The sequence below is a fragment of the Dama dama genome, chromosome 5 (assembly GCF_033118175.1).
Source record: "Dama dama isolate Ldn47 chromosome 5, ASM3311817v1, whole genome shotgun sequence".
Taxonomy (NCBI): domain Eukaryota; kingdom Metazoa; phylum Chordata; class Mammalia; order Artiodactyla; family Cervidae; genus Dama; species Dama dama.
In genome coordinates this window covers 65,090,968-65,108,921 of record NC_083685.1, presented here as the reverse complement: position 1 = coordinate 65,108,921, position 17,954 = coordinate 65,090,968, and the positions used below count along the sequence as shown (strand labels likewise).

The window sequence follows — 17,954 nt, the reverse complement described above, 5'->3', positions numbered from 1 at the left end:
CCCAGATGGCTGCAGCCTTAGTGACTCTACCTTTCTCCAGCAGGGACGTGTCCCCGGGTCAGCGGGTCAGAGGGCATCCTCCACCTTGCACATATGATAAAATAATGGCCAAACCTTCTCCCAGAATCAGGGCCACCATCTTCTACCTATGCTTCAAGACGCTGCTTCCCCGCAGAGGAAAGAATGCCAGGCATGAAGATGAAAGGTTCCAGCTCTAAACCAAGCTTTCTTGCTTAACAATTTTAGAAGGGCCACTTCCCCCTCACTAGACTTGGGCTTTCTCATTTGTAAATCCACCATCGATTCCGAAGCAGTTGTTTTGGGCTCCTGTTAAGACACTCTGTACACCATTAGACCATTTCTCTGCCTCTTCTGCTCCATCTGACACTATTAGCAGAGCAGACACCGGCAAGAAAGGGGATGTGCCTGAACCACGCCTGTCACTGTAGGTGGAAAGCTTTACCGCCTGAGCTACCAGGGAAGTCTCCTTACACCTGTCACATGTCTACCCCGCATCCACTCAAGTCACAGACTTATCTCAGTAGCTTGTGTTTTTATTGACCTTTAAATGTTTGTTTTTGGTGTTGAGCTGTTGCGGAACCTGGTGTGAAAACAGGGGTCAAAACAGTTACATTTCTTCAGCTATGAGGACAGGTGAGTGCAGATGCAGAACACAGGGTCCTGTGCAGCGCATACCCCACCTATGTGCGCATGCAAAAAGGGGGCTGCTCTGCCCAGGTGATAAAGGGGTCACCTGGAGGGGCTTTTTAACCTGGACCTCTGAGAGCAATCATCCTTCTACAGCATTCACTTACACATCTTCATCAAACACAGCAGAATTCCACAGGAGTAAGTGTTATTAAATGTTTTACACAGAATCATATACAAAAGGCAGGCTTGCCTTGGGAGTAAGAGGGATGACTCCAGAAACAGAGTCTCTTCCTCAGACCCCAGGTCTGCTACTTCTTTGGGGGTGCAACCTGGGGTGACGTAGATTGTTTAACTTACATTTCAGCATCCTCCTCTGTACTCCACACTGTAAGCATACACCGTTCCATTGGTCTGTATGAGATAAATGAGCTCATACATGTACACCCTTACCAAGATGCCTGGTACATAGTTAGCTATTACTAACAACTGGTATCAGATGTACATACAATTTCTGTTTATTTTTACAAGTGCTAAATTTGCTTTAAAATACGTGTTGGGTTTATAAGTAAAATGCGAAGTTGCCCTTGGTTACTGGAAACACACCTTTGATATTTCCAATCTCTGCTTCTAAGTTACTAGGTTTGTGACCTTTGTCCTTGTTCAGTACTCAGCGATTGTATATTACATTTCTACCCATTACAAGAACAAATGTGTTTATTAAACATTTAAATATTTAAGTTCTAAAAATTATATATGGGTAGAAAAGAGGAGAATTGGATAAGTTTTTTTTTTTAGCATTTTAAACACTTTTAAGTGCACATCAGTGTCATTAAGTACATTCACATTGTTGTGTGAAGTGTCATCATGGGATAATTTTTTAGAAAGTAAAACTGAAAATATTTATCCAAGCCAACTTACAACTCACTAGAGATGCAACCAGCTTTCAAAAGGAATTTTCATAATTATCATTAGGGGCATAACTAGGCTGTTTTCATAGTTGGCACCCCTAAAGCAAATGACTCATTGTCAATTACAGTTTATAGTTATATTTGAACTCTTCTTCTCTCAAGACTGTACAGGTAATCTTGGCAGTTTATCCTTACATATTTTAAAATACTTCTGTACATGAAATATCTCATATATAGAAGAATTGCTAATCCTCCAATTCACCTCCAATTCCAGATATGCTGACTTGTTTATAGATTATCCCTGTTAAGAATGGTGATGAGCTAGAAAAGTCCCCGTCCTAGAAAGCAGTAACTCATTTGGTGCTGTTAGTATATGCACAGCTGTGCCATTAAACCTCCCATAGCAAATGTGAAGATACTAATACAGAGTGAGAAAGACTGTGCCCTCAAAGGTCGTGCAACAGCACTGTCTCCTAATACCAAAGCCCCAAAGCATATGCGTTTTTTTGAGTATAGCCTTTTCTACAGAGGAAGTACAAGCTTAATGCTTGTCAAAGTAACAAGTGACACGAGTTAGTTTTGCATGGGCAGGATTCTAACCACTGTTCTGTCTTGAGAAAGTATGCTGTTTTAGAAAGTTAAAGGGACAAAAGAAAATTTACAACATTGTTCCTGGTAGGTTGTCTGGCTAATTTTTTCCCAGGGTAACATACAAGGATCCTAGGCCCCCAACAGCTTCTAATGAATGAGTTCTCCAGTAATGATTAGCTAAGATGCTAATGCTTTTACTAGGAGCCTCAATGGGGCTTTGACAGGGCTTCCCCCTTGGGCCACAATTTCCAATGTCAAAGAGATGGCAGGAAAAAGAAAGTGCAGACAGACATTCTAACCCTTTCCACAGTCCCATGAGATATTAAAACAGAGGACACACAAAGAACCAGATAAAGCTTGTCCGCAGTAAAGATGTAAAGGTGTACTCTCCAAGCCCACTAGAACGTAGGTGACGCAGCAGCCCCAAAGCAGACTGCTTCATACAGTGGGCAGCTGCCTTCCGGACAATGGAATTAGCTTTCGGCTCTATCTGGAAAACGTCAAGTGTCTCATCAATCTCCCCCAGGGCAAAGAGAGACAAGCTTGTATTTAGCATCTTACCTACAGGTTGGGGACCTCAGCAGCAGGGGGGACGGCTGATGAGGTTGACAAATGCCCAACCCTGAGTAAATCATAGAGGTGTCACAATCAGTCTCTGAAGATGAGAACTTGTCTTCAAGTCCCCTGACTGCTAATCAGGACCCACTGGGGGTAAATCTGAGTGGAGGTCCCTCCTGGGGAGGTTGTAGCTCAGCTGAGCATCTCCCAACTTTGGGTTTTTAATAAAGGGATGTTTGAGCTGATCAGTAAGCAAAAAGTCTTAGAATGAGAATGTTTATAAGGGTCTTCAAAGGAGCCCCAACTCTCTTGCCTTTGCTCTTGGTATCAGAAACAGTGTTGAAGCTCTTGAAGGGAGTGGGTGGCAGGGAAGAAAAGAATAAGCATATTTCATTTCACAGTATATTTAGGAGGAAATCATGTTCCTGAAAGCTCGTTCAGGGCTCAGAGCTTTCCTGAAAGAGGGTTAGTAGGGCCCTGTTGCTCAGCTGATCACTCAACCCCTCGGTCAACAATAAGCAAAAGTAAACGCCAGGGAAAACCTACCAGAAAAACCTTTCCCTTTGATTCCCGACTTGTGTCACAGAGGAGGTGGGAGCAGGAAAGGCTGGCCCACACCCTTCTGATGACAAACGAGGGCAGAGCAAGCCTGGTGTGGAGGGAAGAGGCAGAGGAAGCCCCAGCTCTGTCTTATTTGTGGGGAGAGGAGAGGATGGGAAGGGACATTAATTCTAAAACACGGAGTGTTTGCTCCCACCAACTTCCTGGGAAAACGCCTCCCCCACCACCTATCTTTCAAAACCGTTCTCTATTATTGAACACAAAACGTCAACCACACAGTGGACCCGGAGCTGGCAACACCCACGCAGCTCTTCACCTTGGCACTTTCACCAGCAGTGAGAAACCCAAGGTGCTTCCAGTCCCCGGGGTTAACCGCCTGTCTCACAACAACCCACAGACACACCAACGCAACACCCTGGGAGCAGAGGGGAAAAACGCCTGTGTTTTGAATGTACATTTTCAGCTTCTCTCAATGTCCCCAAACCAACGGGGGGCGGTGGGGGTGGGGGGGCACCCGGGCGCCAAAGGATGCTCTAGAGAGAAAAAAGCGCTCGCGACTCGCTCCAGGAAGACAACCGTGGGTCAGGAGGGGGCGGGGGTCACAGACGGTCAAACCCCAGGGCAGTTTCTGTGCAAACAGCTGTTTGAAAATGGACTCCCGAGGAGTCGGCGTGGGGGACACCGGGACCCGATTTCTTTCTGGAGGCCCAGCAGTTCCCCAGGTCTGCACTGGCGAGCGGTCCACCGCGTCCTGCCACCCCCCAGCCCCCGGTTCGCGCCCCGCCCCAGCCACTCACCGAAGCGCCACCGGCCCGGCCGCACGAAAGGCTCCGCGGGCGCTGCCTCCGCCCGAGTCCCCGGGGAGCCCCGTTTGGCCAGTGCCGCTTGGGCCGCGGGCGCCTGCGCGTCCTTATCTGGGCGGCGGCGGGAGGGGTGAGGGAGAGAGCGCCGGTGCGCGGCCCAGATAGGAGCCCACACGCGCAGCGCAGGCTCCGCGGCGGGCCCGGGGCGCGCGCTGGGGAGGCCCGGCCGCCCTCGACGCAGGGACAAGCGGGTCCGTCGGGCCGACGCCGGGGCCCGGCCGGACCCTGCGCCTCCCGGGAGCGCCGGGCGGGAGTCCACCGGCAGAAGGTCCCGGAGCAGCCGCCGCACCGACGCGCCCCTCCCTGGCCCTGCTGGGGTCGGCGACCCCGCCCCGCGCCTCCGGGGCCCCCGCCGATCCCCGGGGCCCCGCCCCGCCGCCCAGCCTGGTTCCCCCAAGCGGAGTGGGGGGCTCGCTCACCAGGGAAAGTGTCACTGGGCTTGACGCTAAAGGAGGGGGTCTCCCAGTTTGCGGGTTCCGCCCGCTCCTCGAATCTCCGCGAAGACACTTTCCCAGGTCCGGGGTCTGGGTCCCGGGCGCGGGGGAGAGAGCCTCACGGCCGCAGTGCGGCGCCGGGCAGAGCCGGCGAGGAGAACTGACTGGAGACGCCTGGTGTTTGGTCAGGGGATTAAACCGGGAGCCCCGGGTCCCCGAGCTGGGGCACCGCGGCGGCTGCAGGTGACCCGCCAGCCCACCGCTTCCTCCCTCAACTTCCACGAGCGCAGGGTTCAACTTCCAACCTGAACTTCGCACGGGCCGAGCGGACGTGCCAGTGCGAGTGCCGCCTTGTCGTCGGTCCGCATCACCCGGACGCCGTCTGGCCAGCCCCGCTCCCACTGGCAGGAGGGCCGAGTCGTGGCTCCCGCTGGCCAGGGACCCGGCGCGGCGCCCCTCGCTGCGCGCTCTTGGATGGGCGGGGGATCCAGTGGGAGCGCAGTTTATGCGAGTCCTCGCAGCTAAAGCTCAATCAGCCAGCCGAGGTTTAACTCGGAGGCGGCCGGGGACCTATCTGGCTCTATGTACGCGGGTCCAGACCGGAGCGTCTTCCCCTCAAGGGGTCGATCGCTGTCCTCTGCGGCCCGGCGACTGCAGCCCAAACCTCCCCAGCCTTCCCGGTGCAGCTCGAAGACAGCCACGACTCGGCGCCCCAGCACCGGGTCCGGGCTGATCCGCTCCTCCGGAGTCGAGGACTCTCGGTCCCCGGGTACTCCCGAGCAGCGATAGCTCCGCCGGGGCCGCACGACTCACTCACCCGCGGCCGGTGCTCCCCGCGCGCGCTCCTTTCCCCGCCGTCCGCGGCCTCCCAGCGCCGCCGCCTCCTCCCGGCTGCTGCAGCCGCCGTCAGCTCGGGACCGCGAGGGGGCAGGGCGGCGCGGGGCGGGGCGCGGCCGCTGCCTCAGGTAACAATGCTGCAGACCAGGCTGCTCCCAGCGCCGGCTGCAAAGGGCAGCACGCCCATTCCTGCTCGGCCCTTCCGCCCTCCCTCCGCGAGCGCCCACGCCGGTGCTGCCGCGTTCACCTGCGCGGGACCCGGGGGGCGTGGTAGCCAGCACCCGAAAGCTGGCGCAGAGCGGCCACCGAGGAAAGTCGGGGGACGGCAGGGGGCAGAGAGGTACGGACTGTGCAGAAGAACCAGGTGTCCTCCTGGAACCAGCAGGGGGAGGCGCCAAGCTGGTTCTGAACCCGCAAGTGGCTCCACAAAGGAGCCTCTGCGACAGCCTCCATTGCCCGCGCACACGCGCGCGCACACGCATATTAGCACATGCATGCACGCTCAAACCCCGCGCGCACACACAAACGCGCGCCAGGCCACCCTCTGCCCAACACACTCCTTTCTCCCAGGAGCAGGAGTCCTCACTGGGTCGAACTGGCCCAGCCTGCGTGGCCGAGTCCAAGACGGGCCGTAGCTCCCCAAAGGTCAGCTTCTCCCTGGCCCCTGCCATTAGGTAAGTTTGTTACTTTTTTTTTTTTTTTTTTTAATCTCCTCAACGATAGTGGTAAGAGAAACCTTTAAGTTATTTATAAAAGAAAAAGTTCACCCCAGGACTGATTGGATAAACAGACGCTGTCTGGGAAAGGCCCCTCACCGGAGGAAACCCGGGAACGGTTTAATCGCATCTTTTTTCAAAGTGATTTGTGACGCCAGGCAGTGAGAAAGGAGTAATCAAAGAAAACTCATCCCGAGCGAAGCGGCTGATGGGAAATCAGCCGCAGGGGTGGGGAGGTGCCCTCTGCGAGGATGAAGTCATTGCTACCTTTGGCTCTGTGCTCGCAGATAACAGACCAGGGCTTATCCAGCTTCTGGTGCCTGAGGACTTCCGCCTTTGTGCCCTGTCCACAGCCCCTGAATTCCCAGGACAGAATTCCCGGCCTCCACGTGGATAGAAAAAGAGAAGCTATTAGGGTAAAACCGAGAACAAACAGCCCCCACCCCCAAACAAAATCCTGCCCAGCAGGCTTACACTACCATCCAGAAAAGTAGATCCAAGGAAGACCACGGAAAATCTCAAGGGTTTAGGAGTGTCTGTTACAGAAGAGAAGGCCTCAAAGGAATACTGATGGCAGAGGCAAAAGTTAAATTACAGAATAGCAAAGTGAGGCGCTAATGGCATCCTCTTTTCTTTTATGTTAACCTTGCCAGATGAGGCATCTACAGACACTTCTTGCTCAGCAAGCCCCCTTCCTCACAATGTACTGAGTGTGCATTCTAAAATCAGTCACTTTTATTGAAGGGTCAAGTCCAGTGACCCATCCTCAGTCCTTCAGCCCTTTGATGTCCCTGCAGCATCCTGACCTGCAGGCCTTCTGTCTCTCCAGCCTCCTCTACTGACCCTTCTTGTCCTCTGAGGACAGTAACTGGATTCTTCTAGCTCTTAGTTTCCCCTTATCCCATGAGTACTATCTCTGACTTCAACCTACAGGGGTCTAGAATTTGTAGGGCCTGAAGCTTGGATATACAACTCACCAGGGAGCTTTTAAAAGAAAAACAATAAAGACTTACAAACAACACCAGCTAGGTGTCCTAGGAAGCGTCTGGGGAAAGTGAGAGGCATGAAAACGTGAACTCTTGAGGTAAATTCACTTCTGTTTTCACGTCTGTATCAGGGAGTCTTGCATCCATACTGTCCCTCTAATGGTTCAAGTCCAAATTCCTTGTCCAAAAGTCAATTCATCTGTGTCTCAAGACTAGTACTCTTCCATCTTCACCCCTTATTTAAAACCTTATTTTTTTTTAAAGATTTTTTGTTGTGGACCATTTTTTAAGAAGTCTTTATTGAATGAGTTACAATATTGCTTCTGTTTTATGTCTTGATTTTTTTGACCAGAAGGCATGTAGGATCTTAGTTCCCCAACAAAGGATCGAACCTGCGTCCCCTGCATTGGAAGGCCAACTCAGTAACCACTGGACCTCCAGGGAAATCCCAAGACTAGATTTTTAAAATTTAAAATCCCAGTTTTCCTCTGGGTTCTTTTTCTCTTTTACATTTTTTATATCCAAGTATTTGCCAAATTTGTTGCTCTTTACTAAGTAGTATCTACTCCATGTGTACTTTATATCCACCGCCACTATACCAGCCCCAGTGAGAGGAAGGAGGAGGTGATGTTTCTTTGCTATTAGCTGTGTGTCAGGCATCACGCTTGATTCTCACAACCATCCTAGAAATCCTACTTTTTATATTTCCCAGCTTGGACAGTTGAAACTGGACTCTTGCACCCACTGCCTCAGCAATCTTTCTGCCTTGCCTCTCTTCTCCTGGCTCCGCTGTGAGGTCAGTGTTTTTAAAAGCCTGGTTTCATCACACTCGCCACCTGTTTGAAACCTTCTGTGGGTTTACACGGGTGCCTGTGGGGAGGAGATGGCCACCTTCAGTCCGACACTCTGCCAGCATCCTTCCCTCCTCTCCTACAGTGTAAAGCATCCCACTTCACTCAGTTTGTATAGAGATGTGTTTCTGATGTATTTACGGGAGGCGGTGAATTCCGCGCCCTTGTACTCCGCCACCTTGATTCCCTCCCATTTCACTTGAGCAGCACCATGTGCTTGATCCTGGAAGAGACATGTTTATTTTCATTCTTTTCTGTGTTGTGCATATGAGGCGGCCAAAAAGCCCTTGAATAGAGCAGAACACAATTCTCTCTCTAATGTCCCAGTGGGTTGGATCTGAGGCTGCAAATCCAGAGGACAATTTATCCTTCACTCATTGTATCCTTCATACACCTTCATCTCACCTAAAACTGTGCTCAGGACTTAAGATCTCCAGTTCATCTGTTTCCCAGCAACGTGCCAGCCACTCTGCATGGAGGCCGGAAAGACTCCTGAAGCCAGGCTGCCCAAAGTCAGTGCAGCTCCTGGAGTCTGTGGCCAGAAGGTGACTGCTACAGCTGCTTCCTGGGCTCCTGGGCTGTGGCCAGCCCACACTTCTCCAGGCCAGCTAGGCCTCCTGGGAGCATGGCGGGGGCTCAGAGTGGCCTCCTAGATGCCAGCTGCAAGCCCTACTGAAGAATTCTGTTTGCAGCTCTCCTCTCCCTCTCCCCAGGCTGTCCTTCCCTGAGGGCCCAATTCATTTTCTTTCTTTCAGCCTCACCTCCCTGGCCCTGAGATGCTTTCAGTTTCTCCTACATGGAACATTTCAGATTTGGATCTCTCGTTGTGTGGGTGCTGGGTTGCTCAGTCATGCCTGGCTCAGTGTGACCCCATGGACTGTAGCCCACCAGGCTCCTCTGTCCTTGGGATTCTCCAGGTAAAGAATACTGGAGTGGGTTGCCATTCCCTTCTCCAGGGGGTCTTCCTGACCCAGGGATCGAACCCAGGTCTCCTGTATTGCAGGCAGATTCTTTATCGTCTGAGCCACCTGGGAAGCCATGAAAGAAAACTTTCAAACCAAAATGAGGCAAACGTCAGGATGCAATCTAAAGAAGACCTCACAGTTCTGAGACAGGCTTATGTGCTCAAGGAGTGTGGTCCTCTGGGGACCGCAGTGACCCACTGAGTCCCCTCTGGCTTAGCAGTCAGGCCTCAAATTAATTTTAAAATCTTTCTTTCCCTTTCTTTCTAATATAGACTGAGATTTACTTAATCTTTGCTCTTCTTAAAACATATTTGATGAAATCAGTAGATTATAGGCTATATCTTTGCTCTTAACAATTGGAAACTGCAAAAAGAAACAAACCTTACCAACTCTGTAGTTAAGCAGACTTGCATACAAAGGCAAAGCCTCACCAGCCCTTCTGGTAACAGCCATTTCTAAGAGAAATTGCTAGACCTTGTTTCCTTCAGAGAACCAAAGTGTGACATGAATAAAATGAGCAGAATTTATACTACGAATGCAGATGTGCACCCAATACCTTGTTGGCAAATTGCAGACACTGTATTATTATAATTTCCCAAACGACTTGGAACTGACAAAATGAGGCTTTATTTTTGTAGGCCAAGAAATTTGAATACCAAGTTGCCTTTTATAAACATTGGAAATAATGTCTAGGCTTTGATCCTTAAGAGGGAGAAACTGTTTCTGGATGCTAAGTAGTGATCTCTGAAAGTTGTAAATAGAAAATGTTTCCCCACGTGGTGTTGATATCCATGGCAGCATTAACGGCTTTCCGTTTGCCAGAGGTGAATACAGGTGCTTTGTCAACAGCGGTGCCCCATTTGTCTGCGGGTAGGAGGATTACAGACAGTCCTCATCCAACATATGACTGGTGTAACCAGACGCCCCTCGTCCCTACCTTTCCATGTCTCCTTAGAGCAAAGTGTCCATCCTCCCTTTTCTAAGATGTGTGTGTGTGAGTTTGGAGACAGGGAAGAAAAAGGAGACTCAGGTAAGAGAAAAGCTGCCGGTATCACTGAGTTTTCACCCAGAAAACCTTCTGCTAGACTTTTTTTTTAGTTTACATTTGGTTCAGTGCTTAGAAAACTGGTTGATTTTAATTAAAAATGTATGTCTAGCTGTTATAACATTCAAATTATGAGAAAAAAATAGCTTTAAAATAAACATGAAAGTATATCACTTCTTTCCACTACCCATCATCAAAAACAAGTGTGTGTCTCACTCAGCAAGAGGAATTAAGGTAAAGAGGGTGTCAGATGCCAATTTCTTTGGTTACCGGTTCTGTTTCCAAGTTGTTTACCTTCCAAGAAGTTAGAAGAGCAAGCAGTAATTTGAAACCATAACACAGTTTAGGCAGCCCCCAAACAGAAGCCCAGAGAACCAGCAGTATTGGGATGCAATGGTGTGTGTGTGTGTGTGTGTTGTGTATGTCCCATGCAGGACTTTGTAGCGTGTATGAAGGTGGGAGAAAAGCCACGTTGATGACTTAGCAATTTGGAAAGCTTTTTTTTACTCCTCTGGAAAACTGAATTTGTATTTAGTTTATGAACAATCCCTTTGCACTAAGCTGCCATTTTATTAGGTCGGCCAAAAAGTTCATTGGGTTTTTCTGTTCGATCTTATGGAAGAACCCAAATGAACTTTTTGGTTATCTCCATAATAAGAAGGTAAATACTCTGGGTATGATAGCAAACAACAAAACTAGCCAATAGCAATTAGCATCTTAATATTTCTCAAGCCAGATTTCTAAAAATAATGAAAATGGACCACTTTAAAAACTACATGTGCAGTTCTGAGTGTGGCGGGCGTCGCTGCTCTGCAGGCTCTCTCCCATTAGGGCAGCGGGGCTGCTCCTCACTGCGGCGCAGAGGCTTCCCACTGCGGAGGCCTCTTGCTGAGCAGACTCTGAACCCAGGCTCCGCAGCTGTGCTACCTGGCTCAGCTGCTCCTTGGCATGTGGGGTCTTCCCGAATCAGGGGTCAAACCCACGTCCTCTGCGTTGGCAAGCAGATGCCCAGCCACGGGACTGCTAGGGAAATTGGAAAATGCACCACTCTGGAGAAGGTGAAGAGGGTGAGCTTTTTGTTGGAAACACCATTGCCCAAGCCTTGACTGGCCTCTGCACAGAGGATCCCTGTCACAACACTCAGAGTCACATGCCCTCACAGTTCCGTCCCTACGTGGGCTAACCAGCCTAAAACTGGCAGGGGTGCATGGCGTGAGATCTAGGACTTCTCATCCTTACTCCTCTTAAATAGCTTGCTGGCTCCCTCCTGAAGAAAGAGGCTCCTATATTTACTCTAACTCAGAGACGGAGTGGTATTACATGTTCAGGCGTTTGTAGTTTAAAATGGACGAAAAAATTTCCCCTCACATTCTAAGTTCCTTTTATGTAGTGTTCTTGAGCACATGATCAACATTGTCAATTGTATATTAAGTCATAAAAAAGAGTAAAATGTACCTATACAAAATATTTTTCTATTGGTGATGATGTTTCAGGACTAGGCTAGAGAACAGAGCAAATGACTAATTTTTCTTGAAACGGTGCTGGTTTTCTAAGTGAGGCCCTAGATTCACTGCCCACCGTCCTTTTGTTGAGGATGCGGGTGATGGGATTTCTGAATTTTTGAGTTTCAAGTTGTTGTGTTTCCTGAGGGATGATGAGTGAGCAGTGTCACTCCCAGTGTCTGGTTTATGATGAGGGGAGATGCTCAGCAAGCTCACAGTGACACGCAGGACCTGACTTTACACCGTACAAGGGAATTTTTAAAATTTGGAAATGGCTTCACACACACGCAAAAAAAGAGGGAGTTTCTCTTCCCAGGAAAATTGAATACCCTTCCACTCTGGATTTGTATTTATTTCAAATTTGGGGTCACAAAGACAAGTCTCACTTGCAGTTTTAAGGGGAGAATAAATAAGGAAAAGCAGAGAAAATGCTAGTTGTTCACACAACTTGTTCCGCTCTTCATATTCCTTATTATCAAAGATTTGAACGTATTTCCTAGCTTCGAAGTCTTTCCTCTACATGCATGCCCTCTTCACAGTTGATCTCAGTAATGAGACTAATTCCCTAGATCCTACTTGCCTGCTGTGCAGAGTCAGGCTAAACCTTGTCTCCTGGAGGAGAGGGCAAAAGGAAGGAATTCTAGCCAGCAGCTCTGCCGCACAGGAACTCGTAAAAAAGGGGGGGCCCTTGTGATCCCATGAGCATGGTACAGAGTCTGCAAGGGTCACTTGATGTTCAAAGACCTTTGTCCTGTGTGACAGGCAGGGCTGAGGCACCATAAAGAAATCAGAGAGGCTGATTCAGGAGACTGGAGCAGGCATAACGGGAGAAGGCGCAGCCACCGAGATGATGATTCACCCCCAAATCCTTGTTAGCATCAGACTGTTAACAGTCACATGTGATTCTGCTCAGGCCAAAACTCTGTAGTAAAACCACCAATGACATTTCTTGCATGTGAGTGTCTTCCCTGTCAAAGTAAGCGGATGTCGTCTACATTAGACTGCAATCATCGGTATCACAATAAAGGACTTTTACGAGAACTGTCTTCAAGTTCCAGAAGAGGATTTGTGCGGACTCGAGGGCTTTCCCGGGAAACCCTGACACAGCCATGCAGCCTACTCCTTGTGTGTTACAATCCACACATTTGAGCAGCGAGGGACTAGTTCTCAGTTTCTTTTCCCTCTCAAAAATGGGAGTACTGAAAAAAAATGGGAGCATTCAAGTTGACTTCCAGATGGAAACTAAGTCATTTATTCTGACCAACAAGGCTGCCCTGAAGACCTAGAAGCCATAGGCTAGCTCTGCCTCTTTGTCTAAATACACTCTAGTGCTATTGATACTAGAAAGAAAGGAAATCAAGCATTCTGTTTGGGAGCAGCAGGGGACAGTGTTAAGATTCAAAGCCTACGAATAAATAACAGTGTATTGTATTTAAGATTTGACTTCTGTAAGGCTTAGTTTGACCGCGCAGACAGCACTGTTTCTACTGACAGAGCTGCCTGAGGGCAAAATGCACCCCTCTGCACACAATGTGTGTGTGCGCACAGACCGTCCAGTTTGGAGCTGCTTCCCCACTCAACCACTAATCAATAGCATGTATTCCACACACCACGAATTCCCAGGATTTGCATGGACTTTATCCCTATTGAACCTCAAAGTCTGAGGGCAGGGCCGCCTTACTCATCTTCATGTCTCAGGATTAACCATATCTGCTCCAAGGGCCCTGACAATGAATCGCTGGTTGTCACTGTGTCTGCCAGCTAAACTCAGTCCTCATCACAGGCAAATGGTGCCCGTGGACCACCATCCTTCCAAACTGGAAGCTCCAGCAATGACCATCATCACCATGGACAGAACTGAATGCTTCTTGTGTGCAAGGCAGAGAGACGGCTACACACATATTCAAAACGGGCTGCTAGAAGCCAGAAAGGAAGCCCCCGGATGAGACTCAGGCTCTCTGGAGCAAGATGAGCAGCCCCTGAAGAGAATAACCAGATATGGTAACATTCCACGGTGAACTGCAGAAATGTAGGCACATACAGGCCGATCACATGAAACATGTCCAAGGACACTCTGATGGTCATTGCGTAGCAGTGTGTCCCAACCCTGGACCAAACAACACCTCTAGCTTTGACATCGTTTGGGAAGAAGGGTGATTGGCATTGGGTTCTCTCTTCTGAAATTTTTCTAAATTAAATTTATGTATTTTTAATTGAAGGATAATTGCTTTACCCCAATGTTCATTGCAGCATTATTCACAGTAGCTAGGACATGGAAGCAACCTAGATGTCCATCGACAGGTGAATGGATAAAGAAGTTGTGGTACATATACACAGTGGAATAGTACTCAGCCATAAAAAGGAACACATTTGAGTTAGTTCCAATGAGGTGGATGCACCTAGAGCCTATCACACAGAGTGAAGCAAGTCAGAAAGAGAAAAACAAATATTGTATACTAATGCATATAAATAGAATCTAGAAAGATGGTTCTGTTGAACCTATTTGCAGGGTAGCAATGGAGATGCAGACATAGAGAACAGACTCATGGATACAGAGTAGAGGGGAGGGAGGAGAGGGTAGGATGTACAGGGAGAGTTAACATGGAAACGTCCATGTTTGTTCACCGTATGTAAAATACGTAAAACAGATAGCCAATGGGACTTTCTCTCTTCTGAAACTTGATACAGAGGCTTAAGAATCAAAAAGAGATGGGAATTTCTGATTTCAAATGAAGACAGCCAAGCTGGCCCTTGGAAAGACAGCCTTCTGGTTCTGCCACTGCTTCTGGAAACTCGTTTTGTAGGCCAGGTGTACAAGGTCCCAAACAGGCCACCGTGAGGAAATGAGAGGTTACAGTGATGAAGAGCCAGAACTAGTGAACAGACATTCACATAAAAAGGAGCTAAAAGAACTAAACAGACAGAGTTCTTCCTGGGATAGGTCAAGGTCAGAGTTGAGGTCACTGGCAAGGAAGTCTGGAGTAGCTTGGACTGAAGCTACTGTGTCTTGGGAAAAAAAGACTTGTTTTCATTGCTTTAGTCATGAGCACAAAGTGACTCTAAAGCTTGAAAACCCGAAGACAGCACAGCAGCCTCTTATGATGTCTGGTTTGTTTTTTTTTTTTTAAAGGACAAAGAGGCAAGTTAGGACTAGAGCCTCCTATGAAGAGTAGTACTTTCTCTTCCCTTGTGAGTTTAGACAGGTCATATATATATATATATATAGACCACGCATGTGTGCTAAGTTGCTTCAGTCACGTCTGACTCTTTTTGACTCTATGGACTGAGCCTGCCAACCCCCTCTGTCCATGGGATTCTCCAGGCAAGAATACTGGAGTGGGTTGCCATGTCCTCCTCCAGGGGATCTTCCTGACCCAGGGATTGAACTGCGTCTCCTGCAGCTCTTGCATCACAGGTGGATTCTTTACCATTGAGCCACCAGGGAAGCCATTCCACCAGGGAAGCCCATATATACACACATATATACACAAAAGTTTTATCATTAGACTTAGAGCTCTTCATTTGCAGTTCCTAACTATCTTATTTTATGACTGCCTTAACTGGAGGGAAATGCTGAACTTCACAAAGAAAATGTAGTGAGGGGGGCTTCCCTGGTGGCTCAGGGGTAAAGAATCCACCTGCCAATGCAGGAGACACTCATTTAATCCCTGATCCAGGAGGATCCACATGCCTTGAAGCAACTAAAGACCACGCACCACAATTATTGAGCCTGTGCTCTAGAGCCCAGGAACCGCAACTACCGATGCCCCCAAGCCCTAGAGCCCCTACTCTGCAAGAAGATAAGCCCCCACACTGCAACAAGAGGAGTGCCTGCTCACCGCAACTAGAGAAAAGCCAGTGCAGCAAGACGACCCAGGACAGCCTAAATAAATGCATTTTTTTTAAAAAAAGAAGAAAATGTAGTGAAATTTTTTAGATAAAAAAATGTTTAGAGAATGTGAAAACAGGTTATTTTTTTTTTAAGTTCATACCATGGGAAAGCTAAATGAATCTGACTGACTAATTAAAGGCCTGGCCTTCTCTGGCAGCCAACACCAGTCCAAGAAGGAATTGCCCCAGCTACTTCAGGAGCTCTCTGACCCTTTTGAAGGTGTTAGTGGAATCAGGTGATGAAAGGCAACATGGACGGGCCAACCGGTTTGTTCAGCAAACACTCACGACCGTTTAAACCTACACAGATTTTTCCTTCTTACTCACTCGATCATACCAGTGATTATATAGTAACCATTGCCATGGTAAAAACTCAGATTCTCAAAACATTCTCTGGGCTTTTTTACTGCTTCTATTTCTAGTTAGAAACTTTTAATCCACAGGATTTTCCTTGTTCAACCTAAGGTAGGGGTGAGGGAACAAGAAAGAGAGAATTTGAGATCAATGTAAACATCCATTATTTATTTGGGGAGTTCTTTAAAGATTTAAGCTATTTTATTAATTTAACAAGGGTGAATTAAGGACAGTTTGTCCCACTATTTAGATATCTTTCAGATTGAAAATAAGTCATACCAATGTATAAATATAATTTACCTTAAAGTAAGCAATCTAAGTTGTTATAGTAAGTGAAACTATAAGAAGTTAAGCTTTAAGAAATCTAGCGTCTCAGTACGCTACTGAGTCTCAGTCATCTATGCTTGCTTATGAGGAGAGAAAATTGAGACAGAAGAGAAATTGGTATTAACACCAAGTTACTGTTTACTTCTGAGACTTAACTTCCCTTACAGTTTCTTATGGGGCTTCTCAGTGGCTCAGCAGTAAAGAATCTTCCGGCAATGTAGGAGACACAGTGTTCAATCCTTGGGTCAGGAAGATCCCCTGGAAGACGCCACTCCAGTACTCTTGCCTGGAGAATCCCGTGGCCGAGGAGCCTGGGGGGCTACAGTGCATGGGGTCTCAGAGCAGAACACGGCTGAGTGACTTGATGTGCATGCACGCAGTTTCTTATAGCTTCACACGGCCATTTAGAACGCTGATGAGAAAAATGTCTACTTTAGTGAATGCATGTTTTCTCACGTGACTTTTTTTCTAACTAGCCTCATATGCTAAATTATTTCTACTTCTTCAATTGTCCTAAGTTTCTGTAATCTTTACTGACAAACAGAAAACCGTTCAACTTCACACTTCTTAAAATTTCTGTGCTTCTAAGTACAAACCAATTTCTTTTACATGCTGGTGAAGGGGTTCTGATAGCTGCAGGAGTGAAACGCGCTGTCATTGGCTGTAACCAAAGGAAGCCCCTGATGGGCACCCTGGTGCAAGAGGGAAGACTTAACAGAAGCCTACTTGCATTTCTGGACCCTAGATGTTTTCTTGCTAATTTTTACTATGAAAAAGTTCAAAAAAGGAAAAGTTAAAAGACTAGTACAATGAAATCTCACACGTCCACCCACCCATTACATTGAGCCATATTTATTCTTTTTTTAAACTTTTGGTTTTACATTGGAGTATAGCCAGTTAACAATGCTGTGATGGTTTCAGGTGCACACCAGAGTGACTCGGTCACATGTGTCCATGCTCCCCCAACTTCTCCTCCGTCCAGGTGATACATAAGATTGAGCAGGGGTCATATTTAAAGACATTTTTTTCCTCTTCCTTTTCTCTTTCCTCCAGCTTTCTGCAAACATGTATGTAGAGATGTATGTATTTCTTCTGTACCACTTGAGAGTATATTTCAGACACCAGGCCACTTCACTTTTCAGTACTTTTTTGCCTGCATCTCCTATAAGGCTATTCCCTTACCTTACCACGAGAGCACATCTCAAAAAGTTAATGAAAAGTCCCTCGTTGTATCGAATACAAATTCAAATTGTTCAGTTATTCCCCAGGTGTTTCAAGTGATTTTTCTAACTCTGCCAATAGCTATTTTTTGAACTGTAATCTAAAGTCTCTTTTATCTTCTAACAAATTTCTTAAGTATTTTTCTTTCCTGACCGACTTTTTGAAGAAACTACACCAATTGTCTTGTAGGAAGTCCCAGATTCTGGGTCTGTCCAATGAATTCTTTATGGTATTTATTCTTTATCCCCTTGTATTCTCTGTTCACTGGAATTTAAGGTAAAAGTCCTGATGAGATGTAGGCCAAACAATGCCAGTGGAACTATCTCATCTCACAAGTGATGTTGCATAACTTACACTGCATCATACCTGGAGGTATCTTACTGGTTGTCTGGTTATTAGCGATGCTAACTTTGATCTCTCGAGGTAGATGCTAAGCACAAAACTCTTAGGAATGGCACCTTTCCCCCCATTCACATTGAGTAATATGTGAAGCAATGCTTTGTATTTTGGACATAATCTGTTTTCTTTCAATCTCTAATGATTTTACATTCCACTGGTGATCCCTAGGTGAAACAATATTTCAGTAGGGGCTGTAAAATGGTGATTTTTCTAAGTCTGCCAATATCTCTACATTTTTATAAAAAAAAAAAAATGGCCATTCATCTGTAAACATCCTAGTACCTTAGTTAACAC

At 47.4% G+C, this 17,954-nt stretch overlaps 1 protein-coding gene across 3 annotated transcripts in view; it reads right to left on the bottom strand.

The window, feature by feature from the left end:
• Positions 1-5,491, bottom strand: part of FHDC1 (FH2 domain containing 1) — a 40,968-nt gene extending 35,477 nt beyond the window's left edge. The window contains exon 1 of one of the 3 annotated variants that reach the window (XM_061142524.1): positions 5,384-5,491. The gene's annotated coding sequence lies outside the window, so the exon portion shown is untranslated. Of the gene's footprint in view, positions 1-4,066; positions 4,155-4,551; positions 4,689-5,383 lie in introns of those variants that run through there. The other 2 variants (XM_061142523.1, XM_061142525.1) reach the window with 2 other exon arrangements.
• Positions 5,492-17,954: the final 12,463 nt, after the last annotated feature.